This window comes from Cavia porcellus, unplaced genomic scaffold (genome assembly GCF_034190915.1).
Source record: "Cavia porcellus strain 051 isolate PalLab524CR breed Dunkin Hartley unplaced genomic scaffold, mCavPor4.1 scaffold_20, whole genome shotgun sequence".
Taxonomy (NCBI): domain Eukaryota; kingdom Metazoa; phylum Chordata; class Mammalia; order Rodentia; family Caviidae; genus Cavia; species Cavia porcellus.
In genome coordinates this window covers 6,442,030-6,468,930 of record NW_026947503.1, presented here as the reverse complement: position 1 = coordinate 6,468,930, position 26,901 = coordinate 6,442,030, and the positions used below count along the sequence as shown (strand labels likewise).

The following is a 26,901-nucleotide window of genomic DNA, read 5'->3' as shown; positions in this document are numbered from 1 at the left end:
GGAAACAGTTCAGGGAGGCCCAGGACAGCAAAAGCAGTAAGAGAAGAAGAAGTAGGAGGGAGAGAAGCAAGCCTCTTTTCCTCCCTTAGATTGTAAGCAGGCTGCCCCACCCAGGGCAGATGTAGAACAGTCTCCATGTCCTCTTCTTGCACAGGAAGAGAATGTTTACAAAGTGAGGACCCTGAATCCTTGCAGAGTCCCTTAGTCAAACTTCCAAACTTTTCAAGTAGTCACAATGTATAAACTATTATAATCCACCTCTTGTCAACTTGGCAGCCAGACACACTGCTTTAAATCAGTCTCTAGATATAAAGACATGCTTACTCTTATCATTTTATAACTTGAACATTATAACATAGATTTAACAATCCTTAAGAACCAGTATTAAATCTATCAATACTATATTACATTAAAACCATAACATCCTGCCCCTGGCCCCCAACAGACTCATGCACATCTCTTTATGCAAAAAGTATATAGTCCATGTGCAAGAGTTTCCAAAGTCCTACTTTTAGCATTGCTGAAAAGTCCAAGACCCAAATCTCCTCTGAGATGTAAGGTAAACTCTTAGTTGCAAGTCCCTGTACAAATAAAAAGTTAAACACTTTCAACATTCAGTGGCACAAGATAAATATTTTCATTCTGGCTGGGGATTTAGCTCAGTGGCATAAGCACCTGCCTGGCAAATGCTAGGTCATGAGTTCGATCCTTGGTACCAAAAAAAAAATTTTTTTTTTCATACCAAAAGTTACAAATAGGGGAATGCAAAGAAATTATATAAAGCAAACACATCCAGCAGGGCAGACTAAGTCTTATAGTGCCACGTCTAGCATCTGAAGCAATCTGTGGCAGATTGTTAGCTTCCAAGGGCTTGAGTGACTCCTCCACCCCTATGGCACCTCTGGTGGTTGTACATCCAGTGGCTTCTCTCTTAGGCCCATTTTGTTCCCTCCTGTCAGCTTTCCTTAGACAATCTACATTCCTAGCTTTCCTACACTTCTGAGACCTCCACTGCAACTTTGGCTTCACACTCATAGCTTCACACACTGTCCTCTCAGGGGCACACTGTCTGGGCTCCAGGCCTTCTGAAATCAGTGTGAAAGCCCTTTTAACCTAATGACTCTTACATTCTGCATGCACCTAACAGCAGCACTATGTGGATGATGTGAAGGTCTGCTGCCAGCTGGGGCAGTAACCAGGCTTTCTCTCTTTTGGATATAGGGGTCAAATGCCTAGATCACTGGGCACTCTGAATCCAAATCTAAGGAACAAATTTGCCATGCTTCTGCCATTCTGGAACATGGTGCTCTGCAGCTATCTCCTCAAAGCAAAGTCTTTCACATTTGCAGTTTAAATACTACAAAGGGTGGAGACTTGCTGCTGTTTGTGATACTCTCAGGCCATTTGTCATATTCTCCCATTCCTTCTCTGCAGTCAAGATCTCCTCAGCTCTAATCTTTGCAGTCCACAGTATCCCTGGAGGTTCTTTTCTGGCCAAACTCATTTTCAATCATCCTGTTGGGCTCAACATAGATCTGGCTGAAAGTCCTCAACAACAGCTATGCAACAGTCTCAACATTCAACTGAATTGAAATTTCTTCTGCCAGATTAATTAGCACACCACCCTTAATCTCAGTCTCAAGCAAAGCCTCTGAACAAGAGCAAAATGCAAACAAACTTCCTATCAAGCTATAATACACATTATCTGGAATCCAACAACCTTCCTTCCCAGCAGCAACCTCACAATCTGGTTTTTACTGGCAAGATTTCTGTCAGCCTTCTGGTCCTCTAAGTTCTGAGCTCTGACTAGAATCTCCTATACAGAACAGCCTAATGTGTTCCAGTTCTATTCTTTCAGGTAACATCACTACTAAACCTTTCCAAACTCTTCCTACAAACCATTCTCAAAGGCTCTTAAACCATATGGTCAAGTACAGTCACCGCAATGATCTCACTTTTTCTGGTACCAAATTCTGTCTTGGTTACTTTTCTGTCATTGCTGAGACAAAATACTCAACATCCAAAATGAAGGAAATAAATATTTATTTAGCTCACAGTTTGTGGAGATTTTAGTCTGCAATCAACTGGCTCCAAGCCAGAGTGGCATGGCACAGGGGCATTCAAGACAGCAGAAGATAAAAACAGTGGCAAGAGCAAAGGTGTAGCGGGGGAGCCAGGTTCCTCATGGCTGGTAGAGAACTCACAATCTCTGTGCCCTCCTCTTGCACAGAATGAGGATGTTAACAAAGTGAGAACACTGGCCCCTGCTGAGTCCCTCAGTTAAACTTCTAAACTTTTAAAGTGACACAATGTATCAACCATTACACAGTGTATTACGATTTGTTTTCTCTATCCTTCACTGCAACTTTTATCTATAATTCCTTTTGGAAATTCTTTAAATTGTGTATAGCATATAAGAGAACAAGGTAAAAAATAAGCATAAAATATGCATCAGATTAGATTACTAGATAAAAATATCATAGCGTGCTAATTCATAATCCTGATAATTGTACTGTGGCCAAAGGATTCTCCAGGTTCTTTCAACATGTATGCTAATACATTTTGGATTTAAATGGTGTCATTTTCCAGGTATTTTTAAATGATTCAAGAAAAACACACATAAAACAATAAGGTAAACAGAGCAAAATGTAGATAGGCATCGACTGTCAAGTGTAGGACACTTGGGAGTTCTTTGTATTTTTTTTCAATTTGATTATTAAATATGAAACTATTGCAAAAGGAAAAATTATAAAAGTCAAAGGAGAGAGCAAGGAAGAGGCCAGACGGGGAAGGGAGGGGGGAGTGTTAACAAGTTTTCTTGGGCAATAGAGAAGCAAAAAGTAAAAAAAGAAAGGCCCAGTTTTATTGAGAACATGAAAAGGAGCAACAATGAATGGCAGTTGGGCTCTGTCCTTCGACTAGATACAGAGAGGCAGAGGGTTTTATGATCTCTGATGGAAGTGGAGCATGGGGCAGACATTGATGACATGTGAGGAAGGGACTGGAATTTGCTTTGTGCACAAACAGGAAGGGAGTTGCAATTAGGGCTGAAGAAGGAGGAAGCATTCCTGCTGTGGCCTTCCGCCATGTTGGACCACCGCCATAATGGTGCAGTGATGTATACCAGGGCAAGAACCTTTCAGAGAGAAGAGAGGGTAGGAAGTTGGTAGGGAGAGGGAGAGAAAATGCGTGTGTCTTAAGCAGTTTTGCTTTCTGCTTGGAATAATTTTATCGGTACATATGATTCCTGGAGTCACTTTAGCCATACCATCTTATTACCAGCCTAAAGTTGAAGGGGGTGAAATGAACTTCTTTAACATTGTGGTACAGTGTAAATTTACTGTCTCAGAAAAATAATGGATGATAGAACTGAAAAATAAACTCAGGTTTTACTGCTTAAGGTAAGATAACATGTTAAATAAATCTCTGGGTTAAGAAATTTAGAGTGATAAATCACCCAAAGAGCAAGAGAATGCCTAATTTATCAGGAGTCTTGTACTAGCGACTTTTATTGTCAAGAAATTTATCATCTTGCATTGAAGGTTAAAACTGTTGGGACAGCTATTGAGGTCATATTATGTCTTAAATTTTTTTAAAAAATTAGGTAAATTTCACATGAAAAATAAAGAATCTAGTTTTAGTTATATACAGTAGGCACCCAAGAAATGCTAGTTAATGGAATAAGTATAATTTTGACAAGTCGATCACCTGTTCTGAGGAACATTTCTACTGCTTTCACTAGGATTTAAAAATAACTCTTAGTAAGCCGAATCAACATAGTGAAAAAGCTGACAGTGACCTTATGGTCTGTTCCAGTTTTACTGATATGTGATCTTTGGACACTTTACTTTTCTAAACTGCAGTTTCCTACTGTGGTGAGAATGTTACAGGCAGCTGAGCTAGTTAGAAATATTATAGGCAGCCAGACAGGCCCAGGCCCTTGAAGAAACTGGCACAGAGGACCCAATGTATTGTGACCTTGGAGGGGACACACATCTCTTGTTGTGGGCCAGATCTCAAAACAGAAGGCAAAACAAATACAAGGGGCTGGGGATTTAGCTCAGCAGCATAAGTGCCTGCCTCGCAAGCAGGCAGTCGTGAGTTTGATCCCCGGTACCGATAAAAAAGAAAAAAAAAAAAAAAGCACATCTTTAAATATAAACCGTAGGGATTAGGTATGGATCAGCCTGAGAAGCCAGGAATCACCATCCCTGCCCCCCATGGAGTCACTGATCCATAAAGAATGCTGGCTTGATATGCAACTCATTTCCCATTTGTCACTAACTCAGTCAATTTTACCTGAACAATTAAACTTATTGGTTGACTATAGCTCTGTCCCACCTCATGCCCATCTGCCTTTTGAGTTTCCAGTTTTCCTTCTTTAGACCCGCCTCACCTCATGGTTTTACTGTATAAAAATCCCTAGAAAATACAGAATGTTTGGCAACCCACTCAGGACCCTGAAAGGTTCTTGCCTTAGTAGAAACTATGGCAGTGGTCTAATGGGGCAGAAGGCCAAAACGGAATGCCTACCACTTCCTGCTTCTTCCTCAGCCTTAATTACAACTCTCCTTCCTGTTTGTGCATGAAGAAAACTCCAATCAGCTCCTGTGTGTCATCAATGCCTGCCCTAAGCACAGCTTCCGGTCAGAGGTTATATGTATATTCCATGCCCCATGTTCCAGCCAGGCCAGAGAAAGCCAGGCTGCCAGTGGTCATGGAGTTCTTTCCATGTCCTTGGAATAAAGGCTATTTTTAAATTTATATTCTCTCTTTTATTGTGCTGAAAACTCAGACCCTTTCTGTCTCTCTCTCAGACAGAAGCTTTCTTTCAATAAATATTTCAGCTCTTAACTTCCATCGTTCCTAAAATTCATTCTTTGATTTTATTTATTTATTTTTTGGTCTTTTTCGTTTTTATCAGTACCAGGGATCAAACTCACGACTGCCTGCTTGCAAGGCAGGCACTTACGCCACTGTGCTAAATCCCCAGCCCCCAATTTTATTTATTTTTAATTTTTTAATTTTTTTTTTTAGTATTGGGGATTGAACCCATGCTTCCCAGGCAGGCACTTGTGCTGCTGAGCTAAATCTCTGGCCCTCGTTCTTTGATTTTAGATAACACAAACTCACACTAGACATATAGTAGGTCAAAAGTTTTGTTCCCCTATACCAATAGGAAGTGTAGATTACAATGGAAATTGAACCAGATAATATCTACAAAAAGTTCTCTGTCAAAGGTACAAAAAAGATAGGACACTATTGCCTGACAGCACTCTAACTCAAACTGAATTGTACCTGTGATAAAGGGGAAAGAAACCCCCTATTTGCTAGATGTCTGTGAACATGTAGTTCACATAGTTTAGATCATGGAATGAATTTTAGGAATAATGGAGGTCATGAATAGGAAGAATTTATTGAGAGAAAGAAAGCTTCTAAGAGGGACCTGAAGAGCCCTGGGGTAGGTTGCCTGTCAACCCCACTTTTCAAGAGTGTATGTGAATAAAGCCATGCAGAGTGAGGCAGTTTCAAGATGGGACAGAACTATAATCAATCAGGAAGATTTGTAGTATGGTCATTTAGGTAATCTTCATTCAGTGGGAAATCACAAGGTGGGTATGAGGTGAGACAACACTATGGTGAACCTGTGAGGTTACAGTAGTTATGGTCACTTATGTAATATTGATTACATGGGGCTCAAATTGGCAAGCAAGACACATAGGAAGTAGCAAGCATACATTGGATGGGCAAGAACCTTCCTAGAAGGAGCAGGTTGAGCAGGTTTGGTGCTTCACCCAAGGTGATTGATGACTATTTAGAATATCAATCACTGCTGTTCATCTTTAGGGAGAAACAAGAGTGAGTAGTTCCTTTTTTTCTTGAAGTTTGGTTCAGACACTGTTGTCTTTTGCATTGACCTCTTGAGGGCCTAGCCCTGTCCGATTGCATGTAATATTTTTACCTAAAGCAATCCATAATACCTGGAATTGGCCTTGAGAGGTAATTTGGTCAAGAAAGCCTATCTTCAGGACACCTTTATCCTATTTACTTAGAATTATCTTTTTACATTACGGTAGCCACTGTTGGTTTTCCTATTGTCTGGTTTTGAATCCCTGTAATGCTTTCACTATCTTGCTTTGATCAGTTTTATACTATTTTGTTTTGTGTGAATTTGTGTGTGAAGATATAGAATTATCTTTTTAAGTGCAAATCTGATAATGTCCCACTATGATCTGTTTCCTATGCTTATAAAACAAAGTCAAAAGTCATATCTTCAGTCTCACCTGTAATAGTGGCTATCTTGGATTGTTTCAGTGAAAATAGAAACTAAAACTAAAGTGACAAAATTAGTTTACAGGCAAATGCTTTAATTGGAAAGTGAGATAAGACAGGAAAGGTCTCCAGCATTCTGATGATCAGACTGGCCTACTCACAAAAGCAGGTCAGATTTTAAGGTTTAGCTGAGATGGGCAATGGTCTCATCCAATGGTGGGGAACCTACAGTGGGGTGTTATGTATCATTTAAAGTTCAAAAAGTGTTACCCTCACTGGTCTAGTTGATTACAAATTCTGATGGCTTGAGGGTAATTTGGTTCCCCTGAGAGGAATTCTTATGATTGGGGCAGTATTAGTCATTTAAAGATCTCCTGGAGTTCAATGTGACCACAAATTTAAGGCATTGGGGATTTTCTGCAAGGCTATTCTCAGTCATGAAGGGTGATAAGCTAAGCAAATTTAGGGCTAATAAAGTTATTTGCTAAGTTATTTGTTTTTAGACATTTCATTAATGACTAACAGGCCTATAATACTGAGTTGAGTATTTGATCTAGTTTTACAAAACAAAGGTCAAGCTTTGTTTTTAGTTTCCTACTGGGCATCTACAGGTCTAAGTGAAGGTAGGTTTTTAGCAAAAAATGTTTTTTAAATCCCTAAAAAGAAAATACAAATCATGTTTCTGAGTAACAGGTTAAGAGCCCAGGGGTGAGTTTGTCCTCTGCTCCTCTGGTGACCCTGTGTCAGGATTATCATCATCAATCACTACAAACAACTTTGTCACAGCAGTTATCAAGCTGTGATATATTCATCATCTACATAGATCTCTTGTTATGTCTGAATGTCCCTCCAAAGCCTCATGCAGTCATGGAGGAATGCTTTTCAGAGGGGCCTAAATCTAGTTTGTGATTGATTCATTGTTTAGTGTTGGGATTCTGGGTGTGAGTGCTACGCCCATCCTAGGGTGGGTGACCTACACACAATATGAGGGACAGAAAGTCTTCCCTTATGCAACTTTCGGTTTGCTTTTGCTGCTTTTACTGTTTTCCACCACCATCAACTGTTGTGCTCTGCCGTACACCACCCTGCTTTGGACTCAGCCCAGTATGGCCTGAAACCTCCACAAACTGAGTTACATAAACCTTTCCCTCTTTAATTTTGGGCACCAGGTATTTTGGCCCAGCAACAAGACAGCAAGACACCCCTCCTGGCAAATTGTTAGTTTCAGAAGAAACTGCTTTAAATTTGAAATTTGAGAAAGCACTTGCAAAGGGCGGTAAGCAATGTATCCTTGAACCATACCCTTTCTTCCTGAGACTATCTTGTGTTAACATTCACGTACACCCGTATGGTAAAGTTTTGAATACCAAAGGCGTTTTCATTTTTCCATGGCCAAACTGGCCCACCAGCTGTATTCCGCTTATTCTCATTAGTGTTAGCCTTCGGCTCCGATCCCTCCAGCCTGAGTAAGGATCCCATTTTGTTGTCGTTTGATAGGTTCTTCTCAGTATAAAGGCTCGCATGGCCGATAATCATCGGATCTTTAAATCAGTGCACCAGAAGGGACAAGAGCCTGAAGGGCAGGGGAGAGGGGAAGTGGGAAAGTAGGCACTGCCCTCCGAGGTGGAGACAGCAGGTCAGGAAGGAGGCGAGACTGGCCCACGAAGAACTTGCTCTGACGCAATCCAGAAACGTCAGGCGGCGCTCGGGATGACACCTCCCGTTTTTTAGTCAGTCGCGCGTCTCTCTTTATATTGGCTCTTCTGGCTTTCCGTTTTTTTTTTTTTTTACTCGAAGGGAGGGGTAGAACGTCCTCTTTTATCGTTTAGACTTCCGGTGAAAGCTGATGGGCGAAAACGAGTTGATACATGGAGCTACCAGCTACTCAGTGCAAAAGACTAGGAACTAAAACTGGATTTACTAAAATAATTGGAAAATCTTGTTTTTAAAATTGTGGTACCCGGAGCTCCATTCACCGGACACCTTGGAACCGCCGGAAGTCTTTCAACGGAGAGACAGGAAGTGCCGCCTCTTCCTCCCAAAGGGAAGACGGTGAGCCGGAGGAGTCAGTCAGAGGGGCGAGCAGGAGCGATTCCGTGGGCAAACAGGTAAGTTATTCTCTGGTGGGGCGGGGGGTCTGGAGGCGGGGACCGTCCAGCGTCAGCGCAAGGCCTGGGGGCGGTGGCTTGATGGCCCGGGGCCAGGCAGCTGGCCGCCCAGAACCCCGTTAGGGCCCTTCGCTCTTTCTCCTCCCCCCTCCTCCCGCCTCCGCCCCTCCCTGCTCGCCGTTCCCTCCAGACACCCGCCCAGACTCACGCCCCGACACACACCCTCTCTCGCCGGCTCTCGGCGCGCTGTCTCGCTGGCCTCAGCCCTGCCCCGGGCCCCCGCCGCGTCCCCGCGCTTCCACTTTGCTCACTCAGCAGGCCGGCGCCGACGGCAGCCTCGTGCCCCGCGTCGGCAGGCTGGCGCCGTCCCGGCTCCCTCAGCGCTGCGGCCCTGGAGGCCTCGGTTTCCCCTGCAGCACCTTCTGTCCGCGCAAACACAGCTCCTCGTCCGCGTCCTCCGCGCGCACGGGGGACGTCCTTGCCTGCTGGGAAGAAACGCCTCCCTGGCTGAAGCTGCCGGGGTTTAAGTTTATAGTTCCCTGCGGTGGCTTCTCTGGGCCGCCTACCCACTCGCGTGTCCTTCCCGGTGCCCTACCTGCCCGGCCGCAGCTCGCACCGCCTTCGGCCAAAGCGGCGCTGGTGCGGGCGGTGGCCTGCGGTGCAATCTGAAAGCGGAGAGGCTCAGTCCCTTGAGATTTCGACCCGCCCTGCATCTCTGCCAAGAGAGCCTGGCTGCTGGACGCCGCTGTGGGCAGCAGTGGGTGTTTCTCTTAGTACAGCCTCCTCTCCCTCCAGCCGGCGGATCCCTCTGTGAAGTTTAGCCTGTGTAGGTTAGTGGCCCTGGCTGCTGACCCCTGTCGGTTGAGTAGGATTTTGAGTGGTCCGTTTACCTATTTCATTGAGCGATTCTGGAATAGGACTTTGTGGCAAGGTTGGAATTCCTAGACATATATATAGGATTGTTTTTTAAATAATCATAGTCAAATAGGATCTGAGTCACAACCTTTACGGTCTATGCCTTGCTGGACTAGAACATTATGTGTCTTTTTTTTTTTTTTTTTTTTTGTACCAGGGATTGAACTCACAACCTTGCAACCTTATACTTTCCGGGCAAGCGCCTAGGCCACATGGAGCTAAATCCATGGCCCCATTATGGGGCTCTTTTGCGGGGAAGTGTTAGCCTAGTTGGAACACAGTATAGTGCAGGGCACTGCTGTAGTGATTAGAACCGCTCATGTCATTTGACATACCCTGTACTATATACACATAGCAGAATAACTTCGCATGGTAAGGATTATATTTTTACAAACTGAAGCCTAGACTGACTTGATCAAAATTGGTGCTGAAATTCAAATCTCAAATGTTTGTTTATTCTTTGTTCACGTTTGTTACAAGCAAAATTACTGACTCCAAGCACAAAGCAATGCTTTTTAGTTGCATGACGGGTGGTAGATGTGGTAATAGCTGATCAGAGTTCTATTTTTAAAGGATCCTTTAAAAATATTTATTTCGGAATATTTTGAGATTTACAGAAAAGCTAGATGTTAAGGGTTGCACTGGTCCCTTTTTAAGAAAAGCAATGATTCCACTTCAAAAGTACTGGTTCTTGCATTATGCCATACACCATCCTCGGTGTTAGAGATAGTAACATACTTTTTAGATGATTCTGAGGTGTGGTTGAGGCGACAGATACATTAATAAATACATCTTTTCCAGTACCAAAATAGAGATATAGGAGTACAGAGGAAGTTTAAAGCTAAATGCCTGGCCAGTTGTGGTAAAAATTTCTTGCTGGAAATAGTGTTTGAGTTAGGTTTCAGGGTTTAGTAGGCATTCCTTTGGTCAAGGAGAGATTTCCTCAACACCGGTTCTAATTAGACTTTTTGTTTTTTTGGTACTGGGGATCAAACTCAGGACTGTGCACTTGCAAGGCAGGCGCTTATGCTACTGAGCTAAATCCCCAGCCCTAATTAGATTTTTATTTATTACAGGAGAACCCTCACCTTCATAAAATAGACTTCTTTTTTGGTTCTTCTCCAGTTTGGGCCATCCTGGGCAACTGAGCAAGACCCCGTATCAAAATAAAAAATAAAAAAGGGCTCAGGATGTAGCTCTTGCAAAGGCCATGGGTTCCATCCCCAGTATTGGGGCAGGGAGTAGGGGATGGAGAAAGAGAAGAAAAAATTGTGGTTTGTTTCTCAGGAGGTGAGAAGAATCCTAACTGGTAAATCTATGAAAAGAGAGTAAATTTAGTTATATAGTTCTAATGGGTTCCTTGATTCCCTTGGCAGTGGTTGACATTGGGTGTTTAGGAATGCAAAGTAGCCCTCCATTGAGAGTGGAGTCTGACTACTATTGAAATTATATCATTCATTCGGAAACATTTATTTCTCACCTGCTTTGTGCCACCCATTTTACTAGGGGAAAGTAGCAGGGTAGCAGGGAGTAGACCCAGAAAATGGCATTGACTGTGTAGTCCGATGTTTGTTTGATATTCTAGCAGGGAAACTATCACGTATTAGGATTCTTGGTTGTTAACTGTACAAGAGGATCTGGCTGATTTAAGCAGAAAAGGAACTTAATGGAAAACTACAGATATCACTCAGAATTGACAGGAAGGTGGAGAAGTGGGCTTGAAAAACACATAGGAGCCAGAAGGATGTGGATGATTAATGTCACAACCTAGATCATATTCCATAAATTGTGTGGTAAGGATATTGCTTCTGGCAGCACAACCACTAGAGAAACTTACTGTACTGTTGATTCTCCTGAGACGAAAAACCTCTTTAGCTGTCCCAGCATGTTTGTTACTTTTTTTCCCCTCATGTTTAAAGTTCTAGGTGGGACATGAGATTGACCAAGCCATCGTAGCTTTTAAGGAGCAAAGAGAGAGAAAGAGAGGCAGACAGACTGTTCCGATTTATATTTCATAAAGACCCACGTGACAAAAGATTCCTTCAGAAGTAAGAAGGTAGCTTGAGATCTACATAGTGCTAAAAGTAAAAACATTCAACAGAATCACTTAATCTGGACCTGGAACAATTAGGGAGGAATGTCATGAGAGGATGATACCCAACGAATGGGTAGGAGCCACCTGAGCAAATAGATGAAGAATAATAGATGGGGAGTAGAGTTTCAGATAGAAGATCTACAAGCATCAAGAAATAACAGGGATTATTTCAGCAGTTAAATGGTGTTTAGGGTAGCTAGTTCATGGAGTATGTAGAGATGTGACAGATAAGATTGGAATTTTAAAGAATTTTATTTAAAGAAAAAAAAAGGCAAAACAAAAAAAGGGTGGAAGTAATACAGAATTTCAAAAAAACCCCAAATAGTAAGAAATCACTAGTTGATAGATTACATATGGTCATCTTAGAAGTCGCTGTTCAAGTTACAAAATTAAAGCATACAAAGTAGACATTCAACCAGTAAGACTGCAAACAGTTCTGTCCAATGATCCAACAAAAACTTAGTAGTATAGTTATCTGTCTTACACTGTTAAACATGCATGCAGTTAGATCCTTTAGAGCACTTTCTTTTCCTCTCTTTTTAATAATAACAATTACACATTTTAGGTTTTATTACTCCTACAGTTCTTATTACTTTGTTTGAAGAGAATAAAACCAAATGTGACAAAACAAAATGGAGTCAGTTAAAACAAGAATAGATATAGTATATGATATAAAAACAAAAGGTGATCAACAATGGCTACTATAATGCCTCTTGCTATCTTCAAAAGAATTGCCCATATCTTAAAAGAGAGTAAGATTAAACATAATAAAATATAACAAAACAAATCTTAAGGAAACAATTTTAAGAAGCACGGATTTCAAAGTAAGTCCATTAGAGATCTTTACTGTTTGTCTTATTGTCTCTAGTTTTCTTCCAAATAGTTGTCCCCATCTTCACACGCATTGAATACATACTGAACATTATAGTACTAATTTAATCATAACAGGATAATGAAGACTTTTTAGGTCTTCAAGACCTGACATTAGGGAAGTCAATAGTGACTGCTATTATGTCCCTCATTCTCTTCATAGTAGCTGTCCTTATCTTTACTTATGCTGAAATTGAGCATAAGAGACTAGACTAATATTCTGAACAGTGAATAACAGTTTTGCTAGATATTATATCATAATGTAACAGAGTTAGCACTGGGTTTCTTAGTGTCTCTTCTTCAGAGTGTCTGTTCGTTAAGTTGTACATTGTATACTCTGTTCTTGTAAACTGTTGAGAAATTCTCCCCATGTGTGAATCCCTACATGTGTATCTACCCTTTCTGTATTATAGGGAAAGACAGATCATAACAAGACAACAAAACAAATTCTTTTTTTTTTTCCAGGCAAACTGTTGTCTTTGAAAACAAATTCTTAGAAAAACATGGAATGAAAAAGACATATAAAACCACAATGTTAGGTAATCTACAGTAGTTACTATGCTTTCTTTTGTTGTTTTCAACAGAGTTGTCCACATCATCAGACATATAATAATTGAACATGGCATTACATAGCTATTTTAATAAAAACACAACTTTGGAGACATTGTAGGGCTTCAAAAGCAGTTAATAATCAAACCAGAATGGGTATGTTATTATAATTTGTCATCTTCAGAGTGGTTGCCTCTACTCTTAGGCTCGTCACCATCAAGCATACCAAATTCGAATAAATTCAGTCAAGGCAAAACAGCAGTTTAACAAACCGGCTTCAAATAAGATCAGTCATAGTAAGACAATGTAAGTAATACAGGGCTTCAGTTTAAGTTAATAGGAAATTAAGGATAGTTACATTGGTATAGCCTGCTATTTTGGGGATAGCTATCTGTGCCCTCAAATCTAGTATGAATAGACTGACTAGAACAAAATAAAATCAAACTAAGCAGAGTGATAAAGCTACTGTGGATTTTAAATCCTGATACACTATTAACAATGTCCTCTGCCTTCTTTTTTCAGGCAATTCCTCACCTTTCCCCTTCTCAGGATGCTTTGTATATTTTGGGTCCCACTAACTCCTTTAGTTTTTAGATTAGGAGGTCAATCCATTATTTATCTGAGTGTGCTGAACCTTTTTACCCCTGAGTTTGATCTTGAGCTGTATTCCTTTTCTTACTAAAGCCACAAGGTTTTCCTTTCTTCTAGCTTTGTAGTTCTACACTGCCCAAAAGTGTCATAACTTTCCAATCTGTCTGCAGCTGCTGGACGAGTTGTCCCTATTTCTCTCTGGTTCCTTGTCTCTTAAAACTTCATTTTCTCATCTTTGATATTCAGTTTATTAACCTTTCAGGTTGAATATATTTCCTGTTCGGAACATCTCGATGTATCCTGCCTACTAATCTACTCTGCCTGTGTTTCTTCTTGTTAGTGTATCTAGGCTATCTATGTCAAAATTATAGCCCATCTTCTCTGCCTCAGTTCTGCTATTCTATTTTTCTGTTATTATTTGTCCATTTTTCTCCTTCATTCCACTGTCCTCCCTGTTCATGGAGGCCACTGCCGCTGTTGCTGAAATCCTGGTATTTTTTTTTTTTCTCTCTCTCTGGAATATCCTTCAATATTTTCTGTAGGGTTGGGCTCGTGGCTATGAACTCCCACAGTTCCTCTTTGTCTTGGAAATACCTTGTTTTTTCATTAATTTTGAAAGATTTTCAGGATACATCTTGGTTGGAGGTTATTTTCTTTCAGGGCTTGGACTATTTCCCCCCAGGTTCTTCTCGATTTAATAGTTTGAATTGATAAGTCTGTTGTTATTTTGATGAGTTTTCTTTTGTAGGTGATCTGCTTCTTTTCTCTGGCTGCTTTTAATATTCTGTTCTTGTGGTGGATTTCTGGAATCTTTATTATTATGTGTCTGGGTATAGATCTGTTTTGGTTGTAGTTGGCTGGAGTTCTGTATGCCTCATTTATCTGGATATCATTTCTTTTTCCTATGCTTGGGAAGTTTTCCTTAATTATTTCTGTGAATAGTCTTTGTAATTCGTTTGTGGTTAATCCTGCTACTTCGCTTACATTTTTTATTCTTAAGTTATCTTAAGTTTTATTCTAAGTTATAGATCCTCTTGTCGTCTTCTAGCCTTCGAATTGTTACTTCTTGGTTCCTTATTTTTAATAGGTCTTTTCTTTCATGATCACACATTGTAAATCTCTCTTCAAGTTTTGAAAGGCTAGATTTTGTTTCTGTCAAGGCATTTTGCCGGCTTTCAATGGAGTTTTTAGTTTCCTGGTAGTCTCTTTGGATCTGTTTCATGTATTCTAGATTTTGTTTATATTCTTCACCAAAGGCTTCTCTTCCTTTCTGGGTTCCTCCCTTCTTCCCTCTGTGTTTTCTTGAGAGGGGCTTAGCATTTCTTTAATCATCCTTTTTATTTCTTGCCTCACTTGGGTTAGAATTTCAGTTTTAAGTTCATCTATGAAGTCATGAATGTAATTGTTTATGTGTGCTGATGTTGTGACCAATATAGCATTATTGCTGGACTGGTTCTCTTCTGTATTTACTTCTTCTGGGCTTATTTTCCCAGGGTCAACAGCTGGAGCTTTTGTCTTATCTTTTGCTCTTGTCATGTTTCTTTTTTCTTTCAGACAGGTGTGTGGAGGAGGTTTCAGGCCCTCTCTGTATTACTTACAATTTTTCTAAAGCGTGCTGGCTGGGGGCTTGTGACTTTCTCCTGTTTGCTGATATCTGAGGTGGGTGCAGGAATGCTGCAGGCTTGCCCATCCCCTCTGAGCCAGTCAATCTGCAAGTGCCTTCAGCAAGTTACGCTGTGCTGTAGTGGACATCACAGAGTCGGAACAGTTTTGCCCCTGGCTATTGGTTCCTGACCAGTGGCGTGGTTCAGCCCAAGCTGCTCCCCCAGTCCTCTCTGGGCCAGGGCCAGTTTACTGATGCCACCGTGGTGCCAGGCTCTGCCCTACTCCAAGATGTCTTCTAGTCAGCCACCTACGCTGCGGGACCCAATTTCCAGCACTTACTGAGAGTCAAAGCTCTCCACCTTGGCTCCACTCCACACTGCGTTGTGTCCTCCCGACATGGGCCCAGGACTTACCCACTCCGTTATCAGCAGCTGTGGCTTCAGCCTGATCTTGAATCGTCCGACTCCATGGCGCACCCAGCACAGCGAAGAACTGGTCTTAGTGAACGTGTCGGGCTTCAGCCCTCCACTTGCACTTTTCCTTCTTCTTCTTAATTTTATTTTTCTGTTTGGTTCCCTCCTGGATTAGTGAGAATTGTTCTCCAATCGTCTGGCCCTCTCCATGTTGTCAGATTGTAGCATCTGAGCTGTTTTCTCTGGAGAGGTTCTCTATTCAGCTTCCTAGCAAGTCGCCATTTTTTTCTCCAGTTTGTGGAGAAGTCAGTCCATGCTCAATTGGCTCCAAGGCAGAGTGGCATAGCTTTCTATTCATTCCAGGGCAGCACCGCTGCACTGACTCCAGGCCTCAGAGAGATGTCAGGACTGCAGGCTGTATTGGAATCGCATGCCTCCTCAACCTCATCTCAGAGCAGCGTGGACCACAATGTCCGGAGAGGCCTTTTTGAATAATGTAGGTTGTTGGCATTTGCAGATGTTTTGTCCTTTTTAATTACTTTGGTTGCAGCTATTCAGACCTATTAGAAGAGAGTAAGCATGGAGTGAAGAGCTCTTTGGGGCTGTTGCATTTGTTCTAAATGAGACATAAATATTTCTAAATGAACAAGAATAGTGGCATGAGAACTGAGAGCAGGTGGTGGATAGTATATGTTCATTCGGCAGAGTGGATTTGGTGGCAGAATGGGTGAGAAGTGGAGGAGTCAAGACATCAGGGATCTGCTCTAGGCAACTAGGTAGATCCTATTGTAAAGCTGTGGGATCAGGAGAAAATTGAACAGGTGCTTGGAGAAGATAATTTGTTAGTTATCTTTCCTATGGCTGAAATGTAATTCCTGACTCCCACATCTTAAATAAGGAAAGGTTTAATTTAACTCAACAGTTTACGAGATTAAGTAGATAGTAGTCAGGCTCCAAGGGTGGATCCTTATGGTGGAAGGGCATGGTGTACAAAAGCTGCTTAATTCTTAGTGCCCAGGAAGCAAAGCAGAGGAACAGTGCCAGAGAGGACTTGATGAAGGACTGTGTTGCCATGACCCCTGTGGTATACCTTCAGGAATGTGTTTTACTAATATGTTAGGCTTTTTTTTTCTTTTTTTTTTGGTGGTACTGGGGATGGAACTCATGGCCCTGTGCTTACCAGTCAAGCACTTGAGCCACTCAGCCAGCCCTGTTAGGTATATCTTAATTCAGTGAAGCTGAGATATATATTAAAAGTTACAACCCATCAGATGTCAGCTTTTTATTTTTATTTTTTTTATCAGTATCGGGGATTGAACTCACAACCATGCTATTGCTAGGCAGGTGCTTATGCCGCTGAGCTAAATCCCCAGCCACCAGGTCAGCTTTTTAACCAAACGCATATCCTTACACCATACATAATCTCCAAATAAAGACACAAGCAAGTCATAAATCTGTATAATGCAATACCACTAATCCATGCACATCTAGAAAGGCAGTAATTCCCAAAGTCTCAATAGTTTCATCATTTTTCAGAAGTTCAAATTTTCTTCTGAGACTCAAGACAATCTCTTAGTTATGAATCATAGAAATAAAGAAGTACAAATAGGGCTGGGGATTTAGCTCACAGGGTAAACTACAATTCCAAAAGGGAGGAATAGGGGATAGAAAAGAATTGGACCCAAGCAAAATTAAAACATGGAAATAAAGTGGGGTAACAATGTTAAAAAATGTGCAAGGACCATATATAGAACCCAGGGCCATGTCTCTGTGATCTAGCCAGGCACACTTAGTATCATGCTCTACTAATCTATTAGGCATTTCTTAATCCAATATCAGGACTGCTGATCACAGTGATTTCAGTGTGGGCTCATTTCAGTGTTGAGAGGCTGTAGATGTTTGTATAGATGAGTCTGAATCCAGAGGACTCACCATGTTCTAGTGAGTGTGTGTGTATGTGCGTGTGTGCACATGTGCATGCATGCATGCATGTATGAATGCAAATGTGTATGTATCACCCTCTTTCACCAGATTACAGCAAGTGTATTATAGTTTACATTTCTTTTTTTTTTTTAAATCGGTACCAGGGATTAAACTCACGACTGCCTACTTGCATGGTAGGTGCTTATGCTACTGAGCTAAATCCCCAGCCCCTATAGTTTACATTTCAATGTCCTTAGCACGTTGTCTTGTACATACAGGATAGTCAATAAATAGTAATAGAACTCCATTTACAAGATACACTGATTTTGAAAGTGGGAAGAATATAGAAAAGAGGAAAAGCAGAATTATACGTATATAAGACTGTGTCTGTGTCATATATGCAGGTGTATACATGTATGTCTTGGCTTTCTTGCTGCACTGGTGAGGGTTCAGGTTTAATGTATATATTTTGTGAAAGAGATTTATATTCTTATCATTATTTTCCTGCGAGTGTTCAGTGTCCTTATGGTATGATATGACAGCCACAGGAGAATAATGATAAGAATATAAATAGGTAGATCATGATTATAAGAACTATTTGATTATATCTAACAATTCCAACCTCCTGAACTAAAACCCAGAAAAAGTCCTGCAAGAGACAGTGTTGATGGTGCTGTTGAAGTATAAAGGAATTAGTGGATAAAATCAATTAATTTTAATAAATAAAATACAGAACTTCCACAATTTAGTTCTGGAAGAAGGACCTTTTAGGGGAGAAGATAGAGATATGTGAAGTAGTTTCTAGTGTTATTTTCACTAGGTTTTATTTTGCGTTTTGAGCATTGTTGCTTTCATTCAGTGGTTAGTTTCTAGATATAATCTTCCTCCCTTAACAATTTGGTTCCTGTGAGTATAGTTTAGAAAACCGGAAGTTTTATAAATACTAAGAACTCAGTACTAAGGAACAATCAAAGGTAATAAACACAAAAATCAACTGAAATAGTATTTCTGAATTCTTAGTTTGTATAAACATTTTACACCATCTCAATCTCTAGAAATCATTTGAGATATGTACTATATTTTACCCATTTATGGAATACACAGCTTGGGATAAATAGCTTTTTCAAGGTCATGTAGCCCTTAAATCATAGAACCAGCAGTCTGACTGCAGGACCCATGTTTTTAGTTACTAAGGTTTACTGCCTTCCGCAATAACATTCTTTCAGTTAGCAATTAAAAAAAGTTTTTTAATGTATTTGTTTAGTTCCTCTCATGTCTGGTTGAGCTCTGTGAGTTATGCAGGGTGCAGATAAGGATAAGACAAACATATTGCCCTCACAGAGCTTATGGTCTTGTTGGGAAATACATGTCACAGTTTTCAAAATCTCAGCAAGTAATGTAAACATGTCAGCAAACACCAAAAAATCCCCTAAAACAAAACAAAACAAAACAAAACAAAACAAAACAAAACAAAACAAAACACCCTAGAAAAACAGAAGAGAGGGATGGGGATGCATGGAAGGGAAAGGGGGTGGAAAAAATTAAGATGTATTCTGTACATGTGCTCATTCCCCACAAGAAATGTAAACATTGTGTATTACACATACTAATAAAGAAAATTACTTGTCCATGGTAGATGTTAAATAAATTGAGACGAATTAAAAAAGGTAAAGGAGAAAATAAGATTGGTCATTTATGTGCAGAAACTTCAGTGTTATAAATATTTATGTATAAAATGTTATGTATACAGTTATATACGTATATAACATGTAACATATGCATGTGAATTGTCATATATATATCTTTGAGGCACGGAACCAATCTCTTTCTGTCAGTGACTTGCTTGGTTCCTGCATTCACCAGGCACTTGGTATTTGGTATTTGATGAATAAATGAGTATTGTACATGCATCCTGTTAATTGCTTTTCTGTTACTAGAATGTGGTTCATATCTTTTCATATGAACCTGGATCTGTATAGTCTACATAGCATTCAAATGTATGGATATGCCATGGTTGCTTTATCTTTATTGCTCCCTCATTGTTGGATAGGAGATTGTTTCCAGTTTTTCTCTCTAGAGGTCCACGATGGACATACTTTTAACACGTGTTGTCATGTTTTCTTTACAATATAGTTTTTTGTAAAGAGCAATTGATAACTCAAAGAAGATGATGGACATTTTGAGAGTTTTTCATTCATATGTACGTGTATATCTGTATCTATCTATATATATATATTGGGATTCCTTTTTGGCTACTTACCCAGCCATAATTACCCAGTCAGTACTGTTTAGAAACATGACTGTTCCATACATTCCTAATGTTTAATTCTTTAGTTTTTTTTAAGAATAAGGCTTAAGTGCAATATTTGAAGACTTTTTTTTATTAGTACATAATAATTGCATTCCTCCTGGGGAGTTTGTACATGTACATAACATATCTTAATTCTTTTTCATCCCTTCCCATTTCCTCCCCTGTCCATCTCTTGATCCTCCTCCCATTGGAAAAAGATCTATCTTCCTATTTCCTATTGGCTTCTATTTTGTTCTTTATTTATATTTTGGGTTGTTCATATAAGAGAAACCATGCAATATTAAAACTTAGGTGTCTGATTTATTACATTTAACATTATGGTCTCAAAGTGCATCCATTTTCCAATAAATGACTCAAGTTTATTCTTTCTGGCAGTATAAATACCACATTTTCTTTATCCATTCATTTGTTGATGGACATATAGTCTGCTTTTAAGATTTATCTATTATGAGTTGTACTGCTATAAACATGGGTATGCATGTATCACAGTATGCATTGGTAAGTGTGCTTTTTAATTCTCAAAGATACTTAGAAGAGCAATAGCTAGGTTGAATGGAATTTCTAGTTTTAGTTTTTTCTTCTTTCTTTTTAGAACTGGGAATCAAACTCAGGACCTCATACTTGCCAGGCAGGTGACCTGCCACTGAGCTATATCCCCTACCCGTAGTTTTAATTTTTTGAGGAATCTCCATACTTCCATAGCAGTTGTAGTAGTTCACATTACTACCAACAATATAGATAGGTTCTTAGTTACTTTTCTTGTTGTTGGGAGAAAATACTCAACACCCAGAGTTAAAGAAGGAAAGATTTATTTAGTGTCCAGTTTGTAGAGGTTTCAGTCCATAATCATATGGCTCCAAGGCAGGGTGAATGGCAGACAGGCATCCTAGAGAAGAATCAATTCATGGTAGGTAGAAGGTAGCAAAGCAAAAGGGAGAAGACAAGCCCCTTTCGGTTCCTTATATTGTATCCAGGCTACCAGGATTAGGACAGTGCCAAACCAATCAGTGGACTGATTTAGTAATTACCCACCTTCAATCTTAATGCCTTTATTTATGGTATTGCACCATAAGTCAGTCACTGTATATTCAACCACCTCTGAAAATGTCCCATTATGACTGCATGAGGCTTTAGGGAAGACATCTATTTACAAGCCATTTGCAGTCCCTTTTCCCTGCAGCTTCACCAGTATTTAATATTACAGTATTTGATTTCTTGTTGATAGCTATTCTTTCTAGAGTAAGGTGGAATTGCATTGTTATTTTAATTTGTACTTCTTTCATGTCTAGACATATTGAACTTTTTTCATGTATTTATTGACTATTTGTACTTCTAATATTTGAAGATATTTTAAGGATTCTTTTTGGAGTGTGATGGGGTAGGGATCAGCCTATATTGCTAATAATCTTGCAAATTTGCACATTCAAAAATTTCCATATTTTATTTGCCTCTTAGAGTAGAACAGTTTGAACTAATGATAAAACCTAACCAGTATTTTACTTGGGGCTCTTTTTATGTTCTATTTAAGCACTTCTCTCCAAATATGATCTTTTTTAGATTACATTTATAACTCAATATTAACCAAAAAATCAATTATAGCCCAATTCAAAGCTTAAATTTAGAAGGTATAACTATGACACTTTTAGAAGACAATTTGGTGGTCTGGTGGTACACATATGTAATCCTTGCATTTTGTGGGGCTAAGGCAGGAGGATCACAAGGTTAAGCACAACTTGGGCAGCTCAGTGATCTTGTCTTAAAAAAAAAACAAAACCTAAAACAAAAACAAACACACTAAGGATGTAACTCAGTGTGGAGCCTCTGGGTTCTGGAAAAAAATTTAAAAAGAAAAAAGGCAACCGAGAACAATAGTTGTACAGGATGAGTTTGGCACAGATAGGAGATGGTTATAGAGATCAATATGTTTGATGCTACTAATATATAGACTATTTGTTTTTATTAAGAAACATCAAGTAAATGATCTGACAGATCATAATAGATGTGTTCAGCACATGTTACTGATAAAAGATTAGTGCCCAGAAGGGTAAGCAATTACAAATCAATGAGAACAATAGAAAACATGTAAATAACCCAACTTGGCATCTCATAGAAAGGAAGCCTGAATGTAAAAATGATCAACATTATTAGTAACTAGGAAAATGCAAATTAAATTAGAACTAAGTGTATAGTTTTATATACAGTAGGATGTCAACAACGTAAAAAATAACCTGATTTTTTGGGAGAATCAGAAACACCAAAATGCTTATGTACAACTCATGGGAGTGTAAATCAGTACAGTAATGATGAAATTACCTAATAAAGTAGAAATACAGTTACTCTCCAACTTATTAATTTCCCTTAGTGTTTGCTTCAGAAGCTGTTTCCCAGCATTATGTGAGAACGTGTTCAAAATACAGATTTTTGGACCCTATTCTAGACCTACTGAATTAACAACTTTGGGGAGGGGCCAGATTTCTCGCTTACCAAGCCCTTCAGATTTCCTGGTAAAATTTTGAAAACCACCACCCTGGGGACCTCATGTACCCAAGCACCTGGAGACATGGGTAAGGATGCTCATAGTTATACTATTTATAAAAGGAAAGACGGGAAACACTATTAAAGGAGAACAGATAAATGCTGTGTTATGTTCCTGTAGTACATAATAATGAAAGTGAATGTACGTTAGTGAAGGCTGCCGTCAACTAGAATACTAAACATTAGGAAAATAATCTCTTTTCTTTTTAATTTTTTATTTTAAAGAGAAAAAATTAAAAATGACAATAAAATTGTTTCAAAATAGACCAGTAGGAGAGTAAGAATAATTAATTACATTGCATAGTGTTATAGTCAGAAGTTGTTCAGTGTACAAGATATAAGCATGAAATATTGTGCAAACAATACTAGCACAAACTTTTTTTTCAATGAACTGAGATACTAGCTGTTTAATTATATTAACTGTCTTAGGAATTTATATACATATATATTTTTTGTTTTGTTTTCCTTTTCCTTTCCTTTCCCCTTTCATCACAGTTTTTGTTTTCTTTTGTACAGTCTCTTCCCTATTCCCAATATCTGTTGTACATTTTGAATCTTACTCATTCAGTTTCTCACACTGGTGAGACAATATAATGTTTACATATATGAGTCTGATATATTTCACTTATGAGTATGGTCTTGAATTGCATCCATTGACTTATAAAAGCCTCAACATTATCCTTCTTTATGTCTGAGTAGTATTCCATTATAGAAAAAAACACATTTTAAAAATCAATTCCTTGGTTGATGGGCATTTGGGTTGTTTTAGAGATTTAGCTGTTACAAATTGTGCTGCTATAAATATAGCTGCATATATATATATATATATATATATATATATATATATTGTTGTGGTATGATGTTTTTAATTCTTCTGGGAAGATTCCAAGAATGGGAACAGTTGGGTAGAATGGGACTCTAATCTTAGTTTTTTGAGGAATCTTCACACTGATTTCCAGAGTAGTCTATATTCCTACTAACAATGGAGAAGGGTTCCTTTTCCCTCACAACCCTGCTAGCATTTGTTACTGGTTGATTTCTTTTTTTAAAAATTTATTTATTTATTTTTGGTTGATTTCTTGATGGTAGCCGTTCTTTCTGGAGTGAGATGGAATCTTACTGCTGTTTTAATTTGCATCTCTTGAATAACTAGTGAGGTTGAACAGTTTTTCATGTATTTATTTGCTATTTGTATTTCTTCATCTGAGAAATGTATATTCATCTCACATTCTCATTTTTGGATGGGATCATTGAATTTTGGGGGCTTGATGTCTTTCAATTCTTTTTATGTTACACATTTTTATTGTTTGTCTGAGGGAGAATTGGCTATAATTTTCTCCACTCTGTGGATTGTCTTTTCACTATATTGGTGATTTCTTTTGCTGTACAAAAGTTTTTTAATAAGGTGAGATCCCATTTGTTGATTCTTTGTAGTATTTCATGTGTGGTCTGGGTTTTGTTCATGAATTCTCTGCCTACACATATGTCTTCAAGATTCTTTTTTGCCTATTTTCTCTTTAGTAAATTTAGTGATTCTGTTTTATTATTTAGATCTTTGACCCATCTAGGCTTTAGTGTATGGTCTTGTTGGTGTTTTCTGACTAATTGCTCGGACTAATGTTTCCACAACTATGTTGAGTATGGTGATAGTGAATATCCTCATGTTGTTCTTTATTTTAAATATTTAAAAATTATTTTGAAGGTAGTAAAATACAGCAGAACAAGACAGAACAAAGCCAATTGAGACAGTGCAGTGAAATTGATACAAGACTTCACAGCAGGTTACTGGGATAACAGTAATAGGTACCATAGTATATCTCATTATCTTCACAATAGTTGTTCTTTCAATCAGGTATAGTAAAATCAACTGAAACATAGAACATTATAGAACTTATCAAAGCAATATTGAATAGAGCAATACAATTAATTGGAATAAAGCAAAACCATGATAAAAATATCTGCCTTCAAAGAGATGGTAGAAGGAAATCCCCCTTATTTGCTACACGCATATGGTCAACCTCCCAAGAGATGCTCAGACCTCTGGCTCCCATTTGCTAATGTATGTGGGGGGATGGGATGTTTGCTTGCTTCTCAGCCTGCGCACAGGTAGGCTCATGGCTGCTTACCAGAGAGGTGAGTGGGTTGCTTGGTTTCCCAGTGCCCTAAGTTCCAACACTTATGTTGTTCTTGATTTTAAAATGAAAGCTTTCAATTTTTGATCATTTAGTATGTTGTAAGATGTTGGTTTATCACAGATGGCTTTTTATCAGATTAAGATAAAGAACTACTAAGATTCTCTGAAGGGTTTTTATTATGAACTCGTGTTGGACTTTGCCATGCTTTTTTTTTTTTGCATCTGTTGAGATGATCATGTTTTTTTCCTTTGGTTCAGTTAATATGGTATATTATATTTATCGATTTGTATATATTGAAACATCCAGGAGATGGTCTTGGATTCAGTTCCAATCCATTGCAACCAGGAAAGTAATCTTGAGAGGTTAAAAATATGCTTGTACATGACTGGATATGGTATTTTTCCTTTTGTTTTTAACCTTTAGAAATATGCAAGACAAAATTGCACAGTGTTAGGAGTACTTGGTACAATAAAGAAAGAAAAACAGGTGGATTACAAGCACAAGATTCAAGCTAGTAGACTGTAGGAAGAGGAAAGGTGGTAGGGGAAGACAAAGTGAGACACAGAAAATACATTGCCTTTCTTAAGCTGTGATCCATAATCAAGATCTTGTTATGTTATGCCAACACCATACATAGCAGATCACATATTTAAAAACATTTTATTTTGCAGTCTGTCTACGTGGGGTCTGTTCAGTTTGCATGAAGAAGGAGTGATGGAAGTGATATGATCTTGATAAGTACAATAAACCTTATTTTAAGTGCTGTCAGAAAGACCACTTTTGATTATAGCGATGGCTAATATTCACTGAGCACTTACTATGTGCCTGGTACTGCTCTGAGCTCACTATATGCTGAGTTTGCATGCCACTAAGTAAATGAGGACTACAACTCACAGTGACTCTGGGGGTAGATGTTATTACCATCTCTTGCTTGATGAAGATGCAGCTTGCACAGCGGTTAGGATGTGAAGGAGAGACAGGGGAAATTTTACTTTTACTTAGGCAGTTTGTTACAAAAACACCCCCCTCCCCCAAATCAAAAGGTACTTTTATGGAATCAATATTTGCATATTTTTTCTAGCGTTTTTGGGAGGGTAGTTATTGGGAATTGAACTCAAGGCCTTTCACATGCCTAGACAGTCATGTTTCTCTAATCTATATTCCCAGCTCTTTTTAATATTTATCTTTTGGAGACATAGTCTTCCTAAATTGCCTAGGCTGGTGTCGAACTCAAGATCTTCCTACCTCAGCCTCCCAAGTAGGTGGAATTATAGGCATGTATCACTATGCCCAGCTTTACAAGATCTTTGATAACTTTGTTTTCCTTTGTCATATTTATATATTATGGAGACTTATTCTTAAATAAACATTGCCTTATATTATAAACTTTGGCTAAAGCCATCATGGTATCATAGGTACCCCTTGATATTAAAAATATAAGAAAACGAAAATGAACATGTGTGTCTAATTACATATCCTAAGGAACCAAGAGGCACTACTGTTTTGTTTTGCTATTCAGAGTGCTAAAATTGTCTAAACCATGAGAACTGTCAAGCATTTGTAATTATGAAATTTCATAATTTCTGACAGACTCAGCTGCTCACCAGGAAATTGACAGCCATGAGTCCTTCTATGCCAGCCATGTCTGCGTTTTTAGATACATGTTGTGATTTTAGGAGATTCCTTATGGGCAAATGTGGAACATGGGCTTCTTGCAGCAGATTTTAGATACTTCTTAACACTTTTAACTCTTCTAGTTTCACATAATCTGTCTTAATACTCAGCATGCTTGATGCTAGTGCTTGTATTTTTCCTTATCTGCTGTGCTGTGTTTTCTCTTACATTAAAAATAATTTAAAATAAAGACTAGTAAGGCAACAAGAAGACTCATAGTGAAAAGACACACATTTGGAGTAACACTGGTGTAATCATGAAATGTAACCAAAGTCCAGTGTGGTCTTCAGTTATTAAATATAATGGGAACTTTGACTTTTAAACCTAGAGTAAACAACAATCTACTTTAGAAGGGTAGTTCACTTGTGATTTTTGCTGATCGTTAATTATGGATCAGAATTGATATATAATTATTGAATCAATTATTATGGAATGAGGACTATCAGTTAATTAGTATGCTAATTTAAAGTATAATTATAAAGTCATTAGAACTTAAACTAATGTGGTAATGTACTGTTAAAAACAGCTTAGAAAATTTAGATCATTGAAGGGTAGGGAATAGGAATTGTAGTTTTCTGAGAATGAGATCAAATGATTTTCATTAAGAATCTTTAGGGTACAAAATCCACTAAGGACAGTGTCTTACTACATTTCTGTAATACTGTATTATTTCATTATGGTAGGTTGGGGCGGTGTTTGATAAAATTGACATTCAGAGTAATTTTTTGTGGCAAATTATGAGGTAGATGAATGTTCCTGTGTGATAGCCCTGTTCACGTACGTCTGTTATTCTTTCTGATTTACTCTTGCCACCAAACACACACACTTCTTTCTGTTTCCCCTCTCCTCCATAGTGCTAAGTCTATGTGTATATTGATATATATTTAAATGTATACTAGTTTTT

The 26,901-nt window shown here is 38.7% G+C and overlaps 1 protein-coding gene and 1 long non-coding RNA gene across 4 annotated transcripts in view; one reads left to right on the top strand and one right to left on the bottom strand.

Moving 5' to 3' along the window:
* Window positions 1-317: 317 nt before the first annotated feature.
* Window positions 318-9,216, bottom strand: LOC134471759 (uncharacterized). Its single transcript, XR_010041358.1, has 2 exons — window positions 8,977-9,216; window positions 318-8,866 (listed from the first exon to the last, which is right to left on the bottom strand). It is a non-coding gene; the product is annotated as an uncharacterized LOC134471759 (long non-coding RNA).
* The window catches only part of Znf407 (zinc finger protein 407), a 448,808-nt gene continuing 429,338 nt past the window's right edge, over window positions 7,432-26,901 (top strand). Inside the window, exon 1 of one of the 3 annotated variants that reach the window (XM_063231440.1) lies at window positions 7,432-8,381. The gene's annotated coding sequence lies outside the window, so the exon portion shown is untranslated. The remainder of the gene's footprint in view (window positions 8,382-26,901) is intronic. The other 2 variants (XM_063231437.1, XM_063231439.1) reach the window with 2 other exon arrangements.